Genomic DNA, 17466 nt, shown 5'->3' with positions numbered 1-17466 from the left:
AAGCTGTGCCTGGGGGATCACTCACCCACTTGTGGCCAAGAGCACAGAATGCTGCTGAAAGAGCTTCTCCCCTGCCCAAGCCTAAAGGAAACCTGGTTTCCCCTGGGATCCCGGTAGGAGCTGAGCCAGGATATCAGAAAGCTGGCTAGTTAGCTGGTTTTCCACAGGAAACTACTGTCTTGCTCTGGCCTCCTGGTGTGCACTAGGGTCTTGACTTGTTCATTCATTTGGCCCTTGCTGAGGGCTAACTGTGTGCCAGGCAGTCTGCTCTGTGGTGGAGATCCTGCCCAGGATGACAGCCTAGTTCTTGTCCTCACGGAGCTAATAGTCTAGGGGGAACAAGCAGGCACTAATAATAACACGTCACAACCAGTAAATAAACGACATGAAATGGAAACCCAGGAGTGTTGGGAACCACCAGCCAGGATTTATGCCTTGGTAGGTAGGAAGGCCAAGGAGGAGCTGGCTGGGTTTCTTCACTGTAAGCAACTGAAACAGACTCCTGAAAATTAGAGAATGCAGTGTGGCTCGCAGAGTCACTGGGAAGGTCTGGTGGCCGCAAATCACTCAGCAGGAATGGTCTAGCCAGACCAAGACATGTCTGGTGTGTGTGTGTGTGTGTGTGCGTGTGTGTGTGTCTGTGTAGGGAGTGGGGGGCAGATAGGTGGAGTGGTAACTCTCAAACATGTGGGGTGTGGCTTCAGATGCTGGGCAGTCAAAAAGGATGACAAATGTCCAGAACAGCAGGTAGAAATTGGGAAGGTGGGGAGGAGAAGGCTGTCTCAGGATGACATAAGACATTCTGAGTCAGAGAAGCCAAAAGGAACAGCTTATAGAGAGCTCTGCTTACTGAGGCAGCAGGCCACCACACAGCAGGCTCTTGGGGCTCCTTGGGAGTGAAATTCACTACTCAACCAAAGGCTCTGCCACCTCTGCAGGAGGCCAGCCAGGTAAGCAAGAACTACTTCCTTTTTTTCTTCTCGAAGTGCTTCTGGGGTCATTCTGGAAGGAGAGTCCCACCACACATCTGGAGATTACAGAGCCCAGGTAAATCAGAGAAGCGATCTTCACGTGCTGATTGGAAGGCATGACTGGTTCAGGTCAGTGGGATGGTGATAAGGGCCAGCGTTTTAGGCTGGTGCTCACATGAGCTCATGTGGGGCACTTATCTCATCCTTACCATAAGCCTATCAGCTCACAGAGGAGCAGACTGAGGCACAAAGATGTTATGTGACTTGACCACAGTCCTGCGATTAGCAAACTGGGGCTAGCCAACGTAGATTTGCTTTACTATATAACAAGGAACCTATTGACAGACAAGACAAGGTGAGGGTCAGATGAAGAAAAATGGTTACCTGGAAGGGAGAAAACACTTTTATACACTGAGTACATAGACAGGGATAAGAAGCCTCATCCCTTAGTTATCTCCTTTCATAGGCACCATTGGAATCTTTTTTTTTGGTACCAGGGATTGAACCCGGGGGCACTTAACCACTGAGCCACATTCCCAGCCCTTTTTTATATTTTATTTTAGAGACAGAGTCTCACTGAGTTCTTAGGGTCTCACTAAATTGCTGAGGCTGGCTTTGAACTCACGGTCCTCCTGCCTCAGGCTCCTGAGCCACTGGGATTACAGGTGTGTACTACCATGCTCGGCACCATTGGAATCTTAAGGCCAGTTTTTGTTCTCTACTGAGAAATTCCAAATTTTACCTGAGGGAAAAGCCCTATTTTCCTCTAGGGAGCCTTGAGGAACTTTTAGCAGTAAATCAAAGTATTAACTCCCAGACTACAGCAAGAAGTATATATGGTATTTTTAAATTGATCATTTAAATAAAACTTTTCTGACTATATAAAAATACATGCTCTTTGTAAAACATTAGAAAATAAAAAGAAGAAAGCAAAAAACACCTTTAAGCTTACCATCGAATGATGGTGGTTCTCATATTTTGGTGTATGTACTCCTTGTGGGATGTGTGTGTGTAATTTGTAGCTTCTTTCCCCAATGCATATACATTGATATTGCCTTTTAAAAATCACAGTTCTTAATATCTTAAATTGTTATTGCATCTGTTGAGTTCTTGTCCTTAGGGAGAATTGTACTACAATATTCAAGTTTGCAAATCTACTAAAGGAATCTCAGTTAGTAGAATACAATACGATATGGAAACAAACTGGTTCATTTAAATGAGTGGACAGAAGCCATGGGGGTTTTCTGGGTGCCCTGGATACTGTGAGTGGGAAATTGCATGGTCCTTCAAGAAAGATTTGGGGGTTTTGTTTTCATTTTTTTGTTTGTTTGTTTGGGTTCCAGAGATTGAACCCAGGGTCACTTTCACTGAGCTACATCCCCAGCCCGTTTTATTTTTTTATTTTGAGACAGGGTCTTGCTAAGTTGCACAGGGCCTTGCTAAATTGTTGAGGATGACCTGGAACTTGCAATCCTCCTGCCTCAGCCTCCCAAGTTGCCGGGATTATAGGCACGTTCTACCACACCTGGCAGGATCTGGTTTTTCATTATTTATTAATACTTCTAGCTGGTAAGCATTGCCTGAAAGATGTTTAGCATGATTAACCTAATCAAGCAACCATTTATTTACTAGGAGACATTTATAACATAACCTATGATATGCATCACATTCAATAATGTTAGCAGACAAAAAGCAGAAGAGCGGTGTCTAGAGCTGAGCTCCAGGTGGAATCTTCGTTCTGATCTCTTTTCCCCTTTAGTGGTTTAGGGGACCCCAGCTCTTCCCACAATCCAGTCCGAGGCAGTTCAAAGCCCCGCAGCACAGAGTTCAGAGTCCTGGCTCTCTCAGGCAGGGTGCTGCATGGCCTTCCCAGGCCGCTCCCCGCATCTCCTCTTGGAGCCCACGTGCTCCAGCCAACACAAAGCCAGGTCTGTTCCCTTGCTGCTGTTGTCAATTCTTCACATACCATGTGCCACCTACCTTCTGTCCTTTTTCAAGTCATTAAGTTCCACATCAGGAGCTCTGTGTGTTCCTTTTGTAGCCCAGACATCTGTTTTTTGTTGGAAGTCCGGGCTGGTCCAGCGTTTGCAGGATGCAGCTGGATTTGCTGATGCAAACAAGGCTGCTCGGTTGTGAGTTTTCTGACCTTGAAATGGCCCCACAAACTATCCCTGCAGGCCTCAACAAGGACTTTGCCCCAGTCTAAGGAAACAAGAAAATGAACTTGATTCCAGTTAATAAGTTACAGCCAAGAAGGAACCAAAGCGCATGGATCTTTCTTGCCTTCTCTGCCTCCTGGTAACCTTTCTCTCACCTGACCATTCCTTGTTCTGAAGTGAGATGTCACAGTCAAGGGCATCCACTGGGGAACCCAGGAAGCTGGGGGCCAGCTGGTTCCTCGGACTTTGGTGGGTGCTTGGACCTACTCTTGCTAGAAAAGAATTTCTGCTTTACTCTGGCTTTTGGTTTTGTTTTCCATACTTCACTAGATTTTCTTTGTACTTAAGAAAGTAAACATTTAAACAAGTAGCTATTTTAAAAGTTAATCATCTCCAATGCCATTTTTGTCCTACTTTTTAGCTCCATGAAATTAACCAGGTTCTCTTTACATATTCCATGTGCAAACAAAAGCTGGATAGTAGTTTGTATGTTTAAAATATCTCCCAACTCTGGAAGTTAGTTAATTTCTCAGGATCTCAGTTTTCTACCTGAGAAATGAGAATGGGAATACACCATGTACCTATGGTCACTTTTACAATAGGTTAAGTAAGAGATAACATAAGCGAAGTACTTAAAAGAGTACAAATAAATTAGATTTAATTAGATATATGTGTTTTGTTTTAAAATTACATTTACTTTTACAACAACTCTCAAAAGTGAGAACCAGTTTGATACCTTCAGTAGTATATTCAGTAGTAAATTTCCAGTTTAAATGAATTTCAGTTTAAATGCTAATTCAACTTTCAAACTATTCATTAAATAACAAGAGAAAATACATTCTAGATGCCTATGTCTAGATTATTCAAGACAAAAAATTCTGCATATAGAGCAAATAAACTCCCTCAGAAAGAGAAAAAGAAAGAAGAAAAGGAAGAAGAAAGAAAGAAAGAAAGAAAGGAAGAAAGAAAGAACATAGAAAACATAAGAAGATAAGAAAATTGAAACAAACCCCACATCACCCAACTAACTAACCAAGATGGCAAATATCTCAAGCAGACACGGACATTTGTAGCCTTGAGTAGCAGGGAGCATGCAAGATAAATCAAAATGGTATTTTACCACCACCAAGACCAAATCAGGAATATAGGCAATTAGTCCCCATTGTCCACTCCCCAACCCCCACCATTCTTTGTCCCCTACAACTTCCTTTTTATTATTCTTGGCCAACCCCCAATGGAAAATCTTGAAGCATTCCATGTTTTTGTTGATCAAACCACCTACTGTAGGGTCTCTAATCTTCCCCTTCCTTCACGTCAAAACTCCTCTCTTTTTGTAATAAGTATGTCTCCAAAGTACTAGCCAGATATCCTCGTTCTTCATATCCTCGTTCTTCAAGGATATGAGCATCAATAAATATTCACTGAGCACTTACAGTGTATGGCCAGAGGGCATGTCTACAGGGGAAAGGTGTGTCCAAATCCAATCCCTGCCCTTGAGGACTTGAAGGGTCATCAGGGAGGCCAAGCAGAGGATGCAAATAACTCTAATTGCAGGGTAGAGTGAGTGGCTGCCACAAACAGCTACAGCCGACATGCACAGGATGCCATAGAGGAAATGAATTTTGGCTTGGTAGGAATCAGGACAGATTCAGGATGGAGGCAGCACTGGTCCCTGGGAAGCATTTGTCCTATAAAAAGATTATATTAACTCTTGCAGTCCCCTGCAACCTGTGGGTTATTTTGAATGCCTTGCCCTTTCTAGCTAACAGCTGGGGGAGGATCAGTGTTCTGTTGCTTCTTCCAGCTCCTTCCTCACGAGGGTCACAAAACCTCCTCCACTGAGTGAGACAGGCTTAGATGTGTGAGGCCCTGCACCAGCCCCTGACCTCACCTGGCAAACTCCTGCTCACCCTCAAGGGCCTCAACTCATTGTCATTTCCTTGAAGAGCCCCTACCCCTCTTTCTGACCACCTGCCAGCTACTGCTGCAGTGTCCTCCAGCCACCCCTCATTTCGACAGGGAGATAGGGTCATTTGCATCATTTCAGATTTTCTTTTTCCCTCCCTTCCTTCCTTCCTTCCTTCCTTCCTTCCTTCCTTCCTTCCTTCCTTCCTTCCTTCCTTCCTTCCTTCCTTCCTTCCTTCCTTCTTTCCCTCCTTCCTTCCTTTCTTTTCTGACAGGGTCTCCCTAGGTAGCAAAGACTGATCTCAAACTGGGATCTTCCGCCTCAGCCTCCAAAGAAGCTAGAATTACAGGTATATGGTACCATACCTGGTCATTCCAGATTTTCATATTTAACTGTTCACTTTTTAAAATGCAATATCTCATTGGGTGAAGTGATGCATATCTATAATCCTAGCTACTCTGTTTCAAAGTATTTTTAAAAGAGGGCTGGGGATATAGCTCAGTAGTAGAGCAACATTGAGCTCAATCCCCAGTACTAAAAAAAAAAAAAAAAAGAAAGAAAAAGAAAGAAAGAAAGAGTAATATCTCCTGCTGTAGGAATAAAAAGACAAGGAAAGTGGGAAGTTGGCCTTTCTTATTTGCCCCTGTGCTCTTAGTGCCTATTAAATGATAGCATTTAATAAATGTGTTTTTGAATGAATTAATGAATGATAATAATCTATTTAAATCTTGTCTCTTCCCCAACTTTTCATCTCTCTGGCAGGCCAGTTTATTTTTGTGGGGGCTGGGAAGTTGTCAATGGTTTTAGAAAATAAATAGGATTAATTTCATATTGATTTAATTAATCAAAAATGTTCACACTTTGGCTCAGTATGATAATTGGAAAAGTAGTATATTTGATGGGACCTTGGTTCATGAAGGGGCCTGAGCCAGTGTGTATCTTTCTGGCAAACTGATGCAGTACACAGGATGAAGCAGGGTGTCTTCTTCCCTAACACCCTCTTTTCTTTCAATAAATACGTTTTTTTCTCAGTTTTATTGAGGTGTAATTGACAAAAAAATTATAAGTATTCATGGTATACACCATGAGATGATTTCCTCAATCACCCTAATTAATGTATCTCTAACGTCATATAGTTATTATGTGTGTATGTGGTGTGGACATTGGGGAATCTACTTCATTAGCAATTTTCAAATATACAATGCATGATTATCAACTATGACAACCATATATACACTAGACCTGCAGAATTTATTCTTCCTAAATGAAACTGTCCCCTTTGATCAACATCTTTCCATTTCTACTTCCCTTCCCCAGCCCCTGGCAACTACCATTCTACTCTGCTCCTATAAAGTTTGACGTTTTGGGACTGGGGAGATAGCTCAGTTGGTAGAGTGCTTGCCTTGCAAGCACAAGGCCCTGGGTTCGATCCCCAGCACCCAAAAAAAAAAAAAAGTTTGACGTTTTTAGATTCCACATATAAGTGAGATCATGTGGTATTTGTCTTTCCATCCCTAGCTTTTCCACTTATCATAATATCCTCTAGGTTAATTGGTGTTGTTGCAAATGATAGGATTTCCTTCTTCTTAAGGCTGGGTAATATTCTGCAGTGTAGATATACCATATTTTCTTGACCGATTCCTCCATCAGTGGACACCTAAGTTGATTCCTTATCTGGGCTGTTGTGAATAATTCTGCAATAAACACGGAGCCAGATATCTATTCAAGATACTGATTTCAATTCCCTTGGCTATATATCCAGTAGCAGGATTGCTGGATCTTATTGTTTGCAGAAACTCCATATTATTTTCCAGAATGATTGAACTAGATTACATTCTGAGCAACAGTGACAAGGGCTCCCTTTTCTCCATACCTTCATCAGCACTTGTTACTTTTTGTATTTTTTAAAACATCTATTCTAAGAAGTGGAGGTGGTACTTCATTGTGATTATAATTTGCATTTCCCTGGTGACTAGTGATGTTGAATGTTATTTCATATACCTCTTGGCTCTCTGTATATCTTCTTACGAGAATTATCTGTTCAGGTCCTTTGCCCGTTTTTACTGACTTATTTGTTTTCTTATTATTGATTTGTTTGAGATCCTTATACATTTTGGATATTAATCCCTTAATCGTATATGGTTTGCTAATATTTCCCCCCATTCTGTGAGTTGTGTCTTCACTCTTTGGCTGTTTTTTGTTTTTGTTTTTGTTTTGCTGTACAGAAGATTTTTAGTTTGATACAATCTCATTTGTCTATTTTTGTTTTTGTTGCCTGTACTTTTGGGATTATATTCAAAAAATCATCACCCACACCAATATCAAGAAGCTTTTCTTGTGTGTTTTCTTCTAGTCATTTTACAGCCTCAGGCCTTACATGTAAGATGTCAACCCATTTTGAGTTGCTCTTAGTCTATGGTGTGAGTCGACATATTAAACACATCTCATGTGCCTGGCCTGTGTTAGGCACGGGGATAAGATAGACAGGGGCCCTGCCCTGGAGGAAACAGGCACACAGATGGCATGAGGCCTGCTCTGAGTTGAAGCCTGGGAGAAATGTCCTGTCTTTCTGAGGCAATGGGAGTGGTGGCAGCCTTGGTAGACTCCAGGCCAAGAGAAAACCAAGTTCAAAGGCCCCGAGGTGAGAGCAAACTTGGCACATTTGAGAGCTAGAAGCTCTCCTTTGAGGTCACTGGTCGATTTAATGTCAGGGAACTCCTGGGCCATTTGTCTTTATGCAATACAAAGATGAGGAGAGCTTGGAGGAAGGTTGGGCTACTAGAATGTACGCTGACAGGGGCTGGAACCTCTGTGACTTTGCCGACCATGTGAAAATGAAACCAGAACAAAGGAGTGGTTTTTTTTTTGTTGTTGTTTTTGTTTTTTTTTTTTGGTACCAGTGATTGAACCCAGGGGCATTTAAGTCACATCCCCAGTCCTTTTAATTTTGGGACAGCGTTTCTCTATTTTGCTTAAGACCTCACTAAGTTACTGAGGCTGACTTTGAACTTGCAGTCCTGCTGCCTCAGCCGCCGAGCTGCTGGGATGACAGGTGTGCGCCATGGCACCGTGCACAAGGTAGATTCTTAAAGACCATTTACAAAGTGAATGAATGAAGTCCACCTGGCAGTCTCAGCCATCTCCTCTGGCATCAGCAGGATGCACAGAAGCCTAAGTCCAGACATATCTGGAAAGCCAGCTGTCCTACTTCTCTTCCCCGCCCCACCCCCACCAGGTTAAGTCACTCAGAAATGACACCGTCTTCGAGGTTTTGCAAATTATAGTAGCATGACTAGAAGACTCAGTTCTTGGGGTCATGCTTACGCTGCCAAGGAGAGACAGTTAGTCCAGTCACTGGTGAGTTGAGGTCAAGATGCAGAAGCACAGACAACCATCCTGAGTGCCCAGCCTGGCACGGCAGGCAGTGGGGGAATCCTGGCAACATGTGTCATCTACTGAGTCGTCTTAGGACCTCATTTCCAAATCTGCTACTGAAGACCAATGAGCTCACGGTCCCAAAGCAGCACCACCCCGTGTGGGAATTCTGTGTCCTGGTGTATTCACGGTACACTATTTAAATCCAAGTTTAGCTCATCTCCTGGTACGATGCACTGACTACATGCTGCAGACTCTCGGAGCAGGCTCCTGGGCCAATACTCGCAGGATATCTGAGCAGTCACTCTGAAGAGTGACAGCACCTCTGGCTCATACCCACACATATCATTCTATTGAAGTCCACAGCCTCTGGCTTGGGCCATAGCAAGTACTTTCCCTTTTTCTGCCCTTCCTCCCGTATTACACTCAGCAGCCAGAATGACATTCTTAAGATGCACATCTAGGAATGTCATTCCATAGCCCGCATTGTTCAGTGGTTTCCCACAGTCCTTCAGCTAAATGCCTGTAAGGCTTGAAGTGATCTGGCTTCCCCAGCCACGGTCTTCTCTCCTCATCCACAATGCATTTTTCAGTTCCCCAAGTGAAACATGCTCTGGACTCAGGAATTTTGTGCATACTTTAACTGCTACCTTTCTCTCTCTACTCACTAGCAATATAACCACCCCTTCCTTCACGAAGTCCTTCCATCTCCCAGGCATCTGTAGGTCACTTAGTACCTGCCTTCCACGGTGTCTTGGACTTTACCACTGTAACACCAAGTTCACTCCAAATCCCTTTCATGGGGCTCTTTCTGTTTACCCTCCTTGCTGAGAAGCTGCCTGTGGTTTCATGCCACAGAGCAGCCAGGAACGCAGACTTCTCTATTCCGCCATCTTGAAACTCCTCATAGGGCTCTTTCATTCACACTAGAATTCAAACTCCAAGAGGGCCTCCCTTCTTCTGCTTTCTTCTCTACTCTATTCCTCGTATCTGGCATATACTAAGTTCTTATTAAATACGTGTCAAGTGAATAAAGAGTATTCAGATGGGTAAACAGTTAGGAGCAACTTTATGGATTCGAATAAGAGGCAGAGAGAAAACAAAACTTAATAGAGCCTCACCCCCTTGCAACTCCCAGCTACGTGACCTTCCTCAACCTGGAGTCACCAGTTCATCTTATTGTGGATTTATATGCTGTGATTAGGTCCCAGTTGATTCTTCAGAACCATTTCTGGCTCAGCTCAGAGAAATCTGGGCCTCTCCACCAGGTACTACTACAGTCAGCAAAGCAAAGCCCCAGCAAGCCAAATGCAGCCCAGATGTGTTGGCTGTTGCCGCTGGCCACGCCTACGGCTGCAGAGCAGGCTGAGAAGCAGCCTCTTTCATTTCGCTTCACTCTCTGTTTTTACTTTCTTCCCCCTAGTAGCAACAAACAACAATTCAGTAAAGGAAATATGAGTAATGGAAAGAAAGATAAAAAATAAACATATCAAAATGGGCAGTGTTCCCTGACCATTGCTTTTAAAGGAAACAAGGAGAGAAGATTTGGAGATACTTCAGTGACCTCGCTAAAAGGAGGAAAATAATCAAGCTTGTCCCTCCCTTCTTGGCTGAAAGGCTTTCCTCTATCTTGGGACAGAAAAAGTTCCCCCAGACCCAGGGGGTGGCACACTTAGGTGTGCATCAGAGTTCCCTGTGGAGTCTTGTTGAACACACAGGTGCCCCAGCTCGGCCCAGCGAATCAGAACCCCAGGGACAGGGACTCTGATTCCTGCACACTGGGACACCGTGCAGGGGAAGTGGGCTCAGGGTGTGAGGGCCATAGTGTGTCCTGTGTCCTATGCCAAGTACATGAGAGGCAGCTCAGGAGGAAGCTCCAGTCTACTCCTGGAGACTCCAACCATAGTGCTAAAAACTTTTTCAAAGTAAATCAGACTTCCACTATGCAGAAAAATGAAGGCTGTTGATATCACCTTCTGGTGGAAGCGAAGAGGGACACATCCTGTTTATTTTGCTCACTTCAGTTGACACCGAACTGTACCTGTGCTAAGTACAACAAAAAGGTGATGCAGGCAATGGAATTGGGCAAGATGGTGATGGTAACTCAAGTTTACTGAGACCTTAGTTTGTGCTATGTATTTTACATGCATTGTCTCGTTCAATCCTCCTAATCACCCTGCAAGATATTATTATCATCTTCATCCCATGGACAAGAAAAATGAGACACAGGGAAGTGGAGGAACTTGGCCAAAGTCACTTAGTAACTCAATGCAGAGCCAGACTGTAAGCCAGGTCTCCCTGACTCTGAAATTTCTGGTTTAAACCATTATGGTATGTCTCCCTGCCTTTCTGATGCTTATAATTAAATGGAAAAGGCATAAGAAAATCAAAAGGGAAAGTACAAATTATACAGCTTTATACAGCAATGAGCAATCAGCCTGGGCACATCTGGTGAGTGATACCATGTTCTGGTTCATTATTCAGCAGACTCTGTTGCAGAGTCTTAACAGGAAAGTTTGTAACCAAAGTAGCTATTTGCCCTCCTCCATAGAAGGAGAGAGTCAACCCATTTTTAGAGAAAGCCCAGCAGCCCCATTCCCCAGCATCACATGAAGGAGAGCAGGAGCAGACGGTTCTATAGCACAAACCTGGGAGGGAGGCTTAATGATTTTGTGAAGTCCCAAAATATAAAAGATGTTGATACTATTATGTGTGGTGTGGTGAGTTTATCTCAGGCTGGGTCACTGTTTCCTTTACTTGTTACTATCAGATTTGATCTCTTCCCACTCTGGGAGTAGGTACAAAGTTCAGATGAAGAAATAGAGCAAGGAAGCTATGCATCTCTCTTTAGGAGCACAGAATCTGAATCACAGCCAGGGCTCTCACCTAGTATCTAGGCTATCTTGAATGTTGAGAGTAAGGACAGACACCATTTGGAATGCTAAGTGAGCAAGAATTCTCAACTGTCTGCCATTTTTTACTTGGCTATGCCAAGCTGCCCTTCACTCTGGGAGACTAACTGGATTTTTTCTTTTAGCAAGTATTTACTCACTACCTTCCTACATTATACTCCCTGCTAGGCATGAGAGCCCCACTTTTACTAAGTAGGAGATGCAGTCCCCCCTTCAACAAGTGCCCAGATTTGTAGTGGATCAAAGGGACACACATAAAACATTTAGAGGTGATTTTACGAAAGGTCTAGATTAAACAGCGTCCTCAATGCCTGGAGGCTCATGGAAGTCGTAAGCTTTGAACAGGGGTCTGAAGCCCGGGGAGATCGGAAGTCAGGAGTTGATATAACAACCTGCTACACGTTATGCAGAACTAGACGTGGGGAGCCTGAAGAAGTGACAGAGAAGTGACAAGGACCTGGAAATGCCAATTATCCCAATTTGAACATTACATGTTGTATTCACATAGCGAATGATTACAATGTACCCCATAAATCTGTAGGATAATGTATCAATTAGAAAGAAAAAAAAGTAAGGATCTGAGCTTTGAACAGATGTCACAGCTGGGAGAGGGAGGTCGAACAAGCAGGCCCCCAAGGAGTCTGAGGCAAAAGGTGCTTTCGAGGCTGTATCAACCAACACTGCATCAGGCATTCTGCCCCACGGCAGGTGACCAGGGCACACCCAACTCTGGACAGGGCTACAAGGTAAGTACATAACAAGTAGAGACTTCCTGAAATGTTTGAGTAAAAACCTTATCAAATGGACATGGCTTCCCCCACAAACTCCATTTCCACAAATTCTCCCTTAGGAAGTAATGGCATGGTACACAAAGATGACTCTGGCAGTTTTGTTGATAATGAGGACAAACAGTAAACAAACCACATGTCCAACAATAAAGGATTAGTAATGCAGCTTTGCATGTTCATAAAATGAAATCCTTTGCAGTCATCACAAATGGAGATGTGCATGGACTTCATGAGGAAAACGTTCGTAATGTATTGAGAAATTCACACTATAAAAGAGCATCAATAGTCAGGCACTCGGGCACACGTAGCTCTGGAGGCTGAGGCAGGAGGATCTCAAGTACAAAGCCAGCCTCAGCAATGGCAAGGTGCTAAGCAACTCAGTGAGACCCTGTCTCTAAATAAAATACAGAATAGGGCTGGGGAGGTGGCTCAGTGGTTGAGTGCCCCTGAGTTCAATCCCAGTACAAAAAAAAAAAAGAGGATCAATAATAATTAGATTCTCTGTAATTGTTTTATAACAAATATATAAATGTACATTTATAAAATAAACATATAGGGTATGCATTTTTTTCTCACTTTCTAAACTGCTTACATATCTGAACAAAAAAGTTAAAAGAGGTTAATGCTGACACGTATGATCATACACAGTCAAGCAAGTGAGCTGTAGCTCAATAGTACAGCATTTGCCTGGCTGGCACAGGGTCTCGGGTTCGGTTCCCATCACAAGAAAAAAAAAAAAAAGAATGATCCTACACAGTCCTTAGAAACTTTTAATGGTGATTTATCTATATTACTAATATTTGTAACACTCCCTCATATTTAAGAGTTCCTTAGTAGACTGATATCCACTGCTTGTTGAATTGATAACAGCAGTAAAGTAACAGACCTAAATACTAGTTCTTGGCTTCCCAAGTTCAAGGTAGGCACCCCAAGATACAGGAGCAGTAGTGAACAGCACTCAGAGTTCAGAGAAACCAAGTCCCCTGTTAAGGCTCCTTAAGTTATTATGGTTATTCAAGGAGAAAGCTTTTGTGCGAAGACAAAAAAAGGTTTTCAACTCTGCCAAAGGAACTGCTGCTCTCTCTGTGAGCCAAAGGGCTCAGCAGGAGGCCTCTAACCAGAAGTCAGTGACAAGTTCATCCTTTCATGAGTTTATCTTTCTGACTGCCTGCTATTTGTGGGAAATTTTTGCAATTGCACTAGAGAGGTAAAGCTTCCTTTAGAAAGGGACATTAAACTTAAGTGAAACTGCTCATGGATAATTTAAATGAAAGTTAAAGGCAAGAAATTTGATAAGAAAGGAGTGATCAAAAGAATGAAGACAGCACCCCTGAGCCAAGTCTGGGGGATGTGAAGGCCTCTGGAGGCCTGGAAAGCCCTTCTGGAATATCAACCTGCACTAGAATATCCCAGTAGTTTCCCAGACCCTAATTTGGGTCTATCTTATCATTTCAATAGAAAAACAATAACACGGAAATAAAAAAAAAAAAAAATGAGCAGTTTGTTTGAGTGATAACCCAGCCAAAGGGAGACAATTTCAGAACAGGATTCTGAGTCTGTTCAGATAAATCCTGCTGGGATTTATCTGATTGGAGGCGGAGGATCCTAAAAACAGATAAAATTTCTTTGCAATGTTTGTTCTAAGGAAAGAGGCCCTTCCGCAGGAAGAAACCGATCTATTTTTGTAAGAGCATTTCAAGTGGTTAGTGGACTTACTTCCTGTGGTTCCTAGGAATTCTACAACAGGCTCTCAGGAGGATGTTGGTGATAGGGAACAGGGACTTGATGAGTGAGAATCAATAATTATCTCTATATTTGCTTCACTTTTTTCTATAAAAATAATCTAGGGGAAAAACACTCCCTTTAGAAGAGCAAAGGTCATTACAACAGAGATCAGAATGGTACACAAATGTCCCTTAGTGTGTGACAGAGTCTGTAGGTCACAAATTTGCAATCTGAAAAATTCATTTATTCACTCATTCCCTCCCTCCCTCATTCACTCAACAAATATTTGAGTCAATCCTCTGTGCCTGCCCTTGCTTGAGGGCTGGGAAGGAGCTGAAAAAACCTGGCTTCTGTAGTCCTCTGGGAGCTGACCGTCTAAAGGAGAAGAGACCAGGCCCCCACCGACTCACACAGGTGGATATACAGTCACTAATAAACAGTGGTTAGCCTTGGAAAGGCTCCAGAAGAGAATGGTGGGGAGGCCGGGAAGACCTCCAATGAGGTGGCGCTTCAGCCACCATCTGAAAGGTGAGTAGGTGCCAACCAGGGGCCACTGTTGGGAAGGAGACTGCAGGAAGTCAGCCTGAGAAAACTGCAGTGAGCTCAAGGATCCAGGAGCAAATGGGGTGACTAACACGTAGGGACAAAAGGAGGGATAACAGGAGGGATGCAGGGTCTTAGAGACCACGGGGTAAGGATTTATAGAAATGGAACGCCTATAGATTTATAGAAATGGAATAGAAGGTTTCAAACCAAGGAGTGACCAATCTGATATAGATTTTAAGAGATCTCTCAGGCCCAGTGTACGAAAATGACAGGAGGGGACAACAGCAAAAAGAGGGTTGGGGGAGCATGCTATTTTAGGGGTAAGGCTGGAGGTGCTGGGGAACTGGAGTGGGGTTGCCAGGGGGGTTGCTAATAAGTATGGACATTTGCTAAGCCTCGACTGGAGTCAAAGGCCTTGATTAATAGACCTCAGAGAAGTTAACCAGTTGACAGGTTGGGACTAGGACAAGGAGAGGGAAGTACCTGCTTCAGGCAAAAACTTCACTCAGTAATCACACTAAGTCATATTTTCATATGATATTTTTCAAAATTCTGCTGTAATACATAAATATCCATGGGGAACAAAATATATAATATTTATTTTGATATAATTATTTGAATGATAATGACGATTTCTAAAAGGCAGGCTGAGTAATAGTGCTGACAATACAATGTGAGCAGACGAGCCTGATATGCGCTCTTGCATTTTTGTGTGCACACAGTAGTGTAGAGAGAAAGAACAATGACTATAAATTATCGGGAATGATATGAAAGAAACACATTTAGGGAGGGGATAGAAAACAGGGGATAGAAAACAGGGAAGTGAGGGGGCCTCCTTCAGACAAGGTGGGCCCCACGGGGTTAGACTCAGGAAGGCAGATACCCTTTATGTTATGTGTTAATAAAGATTTTTTTGCAAGTCAAGTCTGTCAAACTCCTACATAATGTAGGCTAGCAACTTTCTCCTATGGAGGAAGATTTTGAAAAGCAACACCCACTGTGTATTTATTTTCTGTAAGAACAGATCTATAGAAAACTTACACCATTAAGGATTCAAGAATACACTCTGATGAAACACTGGAAAATGTTCTGCCTTCTGTCCACCTCACCCCACGGGACTATCTCAAGGTCTAGATTTGTCAAATTCCAAGGAGAGCCCTTGCACCTGACCAAGCCAGGAGGAGACAAGGAATGCAGGATCTCTGACTGTCTGTCAGAATTATATGCAAAAGATGGTACCTCAGAGAAGGGAAGAGAAGCCCCTCCGATGCTTCCCCTTGCTTCTTGTTGCCTAACCTGCTTTCAAAGTTTCTCCACTTTTCAAACAGCCCCACCCAACACAGTGGGTCTTTGATCTCTGAAACATGAGAGGGGCCAGTGGACCTTGAAGGAGATAAATGGCTTTGAAAGGTCAGCTCCCCAAAAGAAACAAACAAGGAGGGAGACCATGAAGAGCTGAAGGGCTGGAAGCCAACCATGCTTTGAGCTACCTGCCAAGATCTGAAGTAATCTCCCTGGAGAGGCCTCTTCTGACAGATGAGTACACCGCGGTGGTTGTCGGTACCTACATACCCTTGCCATTTTTCTACCAAATGGTGTCTTAACTGTAATGCATGCCGTCCTGAAGACATGAGATGCTAGGGCCAGACTTATCTCTTCGGCCAGCTTCTTGGATACCAGATTTCGACTCACTTCCAAGCACATTCATTCCTTATCAAACACCAGTGGTTTCCCAGGGCCTGTGGTGGTGTTTTGCTCCATCTCCTTCCCAGAAAACCCACCTGGTTCCTGCCAATGTCTAGGCTGTGTGGGGACCCGTGTGTGGAAAGCAGTGACACAGCCCAGAGACCTTGAATGCCCTTGGCACCATCAAAATAGGGAAAACAGTGCAAATGGGAAAATGGTCCCCTTTGTATTATTCATAGGGGATCAAGGAGAGTTGGCAAGAAGGAGGAATCTCTAAAAATAGCCAAAGTCCTTAAAAAGAAAGAATGCAAAAGGGAACAAGATTTATACTGTCCTAAGGCAGGCTCTGCAAAAGCTGGGCCCTTGAAGGCTGGCACTGGGGCCAGTGACTATTTTCTTCCTGCCCTTTGGCTGTGACACCCACTGAGACCCTTTGCAAATCCTGGACCCTGCTCTGTTGCCAGCTTCCTGCATGGCGCTGGACGCCTCCACAGGATGGAACTCTCCAGGCCCAGCTGGGGCCTCCATACCCTCTTTCAAGATCCAGAATAGACTATGACATGGGAAAGAGCTCCATGGGTTTACATTCCTCCCTGTATCCCAGCACCTTAAACACAAAGCTGCTGCTGGGACTGCCAGCCATTCTTCCTGAGCTGCCTGGGTATCATCTGTCTGACAAAAATGTGAGTTGTGTCTCTTTTAATTTTTTTTTTTTAATTGTTTTGAGTGAGCCAGGGCCCTTTGGAAATGAGGCAGCCCAACAGAGGGGCGACATCATAAACCCATGTCTCCAAATGAGGGTTTTGTTTTTGGCTAAGCTGCAGATTTGCTTTGATAAGCTGTTCAGCCTCTGCGGCACAGTCGTCTTGCCTGGAGGGTGGGGGTGGGGTTCTTGTAGGAAGAAGAGTAGCAAATACAAAGTGAGAATAAAGTACCTAACGTTCTGTCCACACAATAGTCACCCAGAGAGGCTTGTTTGTTTATAAAATGCTCTGTGAAACCTCGAGTGTCTTAAAAATTCAAATAATCAACCTAATAAGATACAGGCTCTAATGAACAATAATAATGCCTGGCATTTTCTGGAACTCACTGTATGCGAGATCCTTCCCAGGCTTTTTTCTCTTTCTTCCTTGTGGCACCCTGACAAGACCAGTACTCCTGTCTTCCTTTTTTATGGTGGTCCTGAGGACAGAACCCAGGGCCTCACATGCTAAGCACACACTCTACCACTGAGCCACATCCGCAGCCTGGGACTCCAACCCAGACAGCTTCATTTTACAGATGAGGCAATTGAGGGACAGAAACATTAAGGATTTGCCAGTCATGCAAGGAGTTAATGACATAGCAGAAACCAATATCTAAGTCTGCCACTCTCAGCTCGTGAGAACGTCTCAATTT

The 17466-nt window shown here is 43.6% G+C and overlaps 1 protein-coding gene across 10 annotated transcripts in view; it reads left to right on the top strand.

Moving 5' to 3' along the window:
* Fgf1 (fibroblast growth factor 1) overlaps positions 1–17466 on the top strand; it is a 94275-nt gene that overhangs the window by 45977 nt on the left and 30832 nt on the right. Inside the window, exon 3 of one of the 10 annotated variants that reach the window (XM_047556393.1) lies at positions 987–1047. The exons of 8 other annotated variants lie outside the window; for them this stretch is intronic. The gene's annotated coding sequence lies outside the window, so the exon portion shown is untranslated. Of the gene's footprint in view, positions 1–986; positions 1048–16561; positions 16752–17466 lie in introns of those variants that run through there. One more of the 10 variants, XM_047556400.1, reaches the window with a different exon arrangement.

This window comes from Sciurus carolinensis, chromosome 6 (assembly GCF_902686445.1).
Source record: "Sciurus carolinensis chromosome 6, mSciCar1.2, whole genome shotgun sequence".
Lineage (NCBI taxonomy): Eukaryota > Metazoa > Chordata > Mammalia > Rodentia > Sciuridae > Sciurus > Sciurus carolinensis.
Note: the sequence above shows the minus strand (reverse complement) of the source record. Positions and strands in the feature narration are given on the sequence as shown.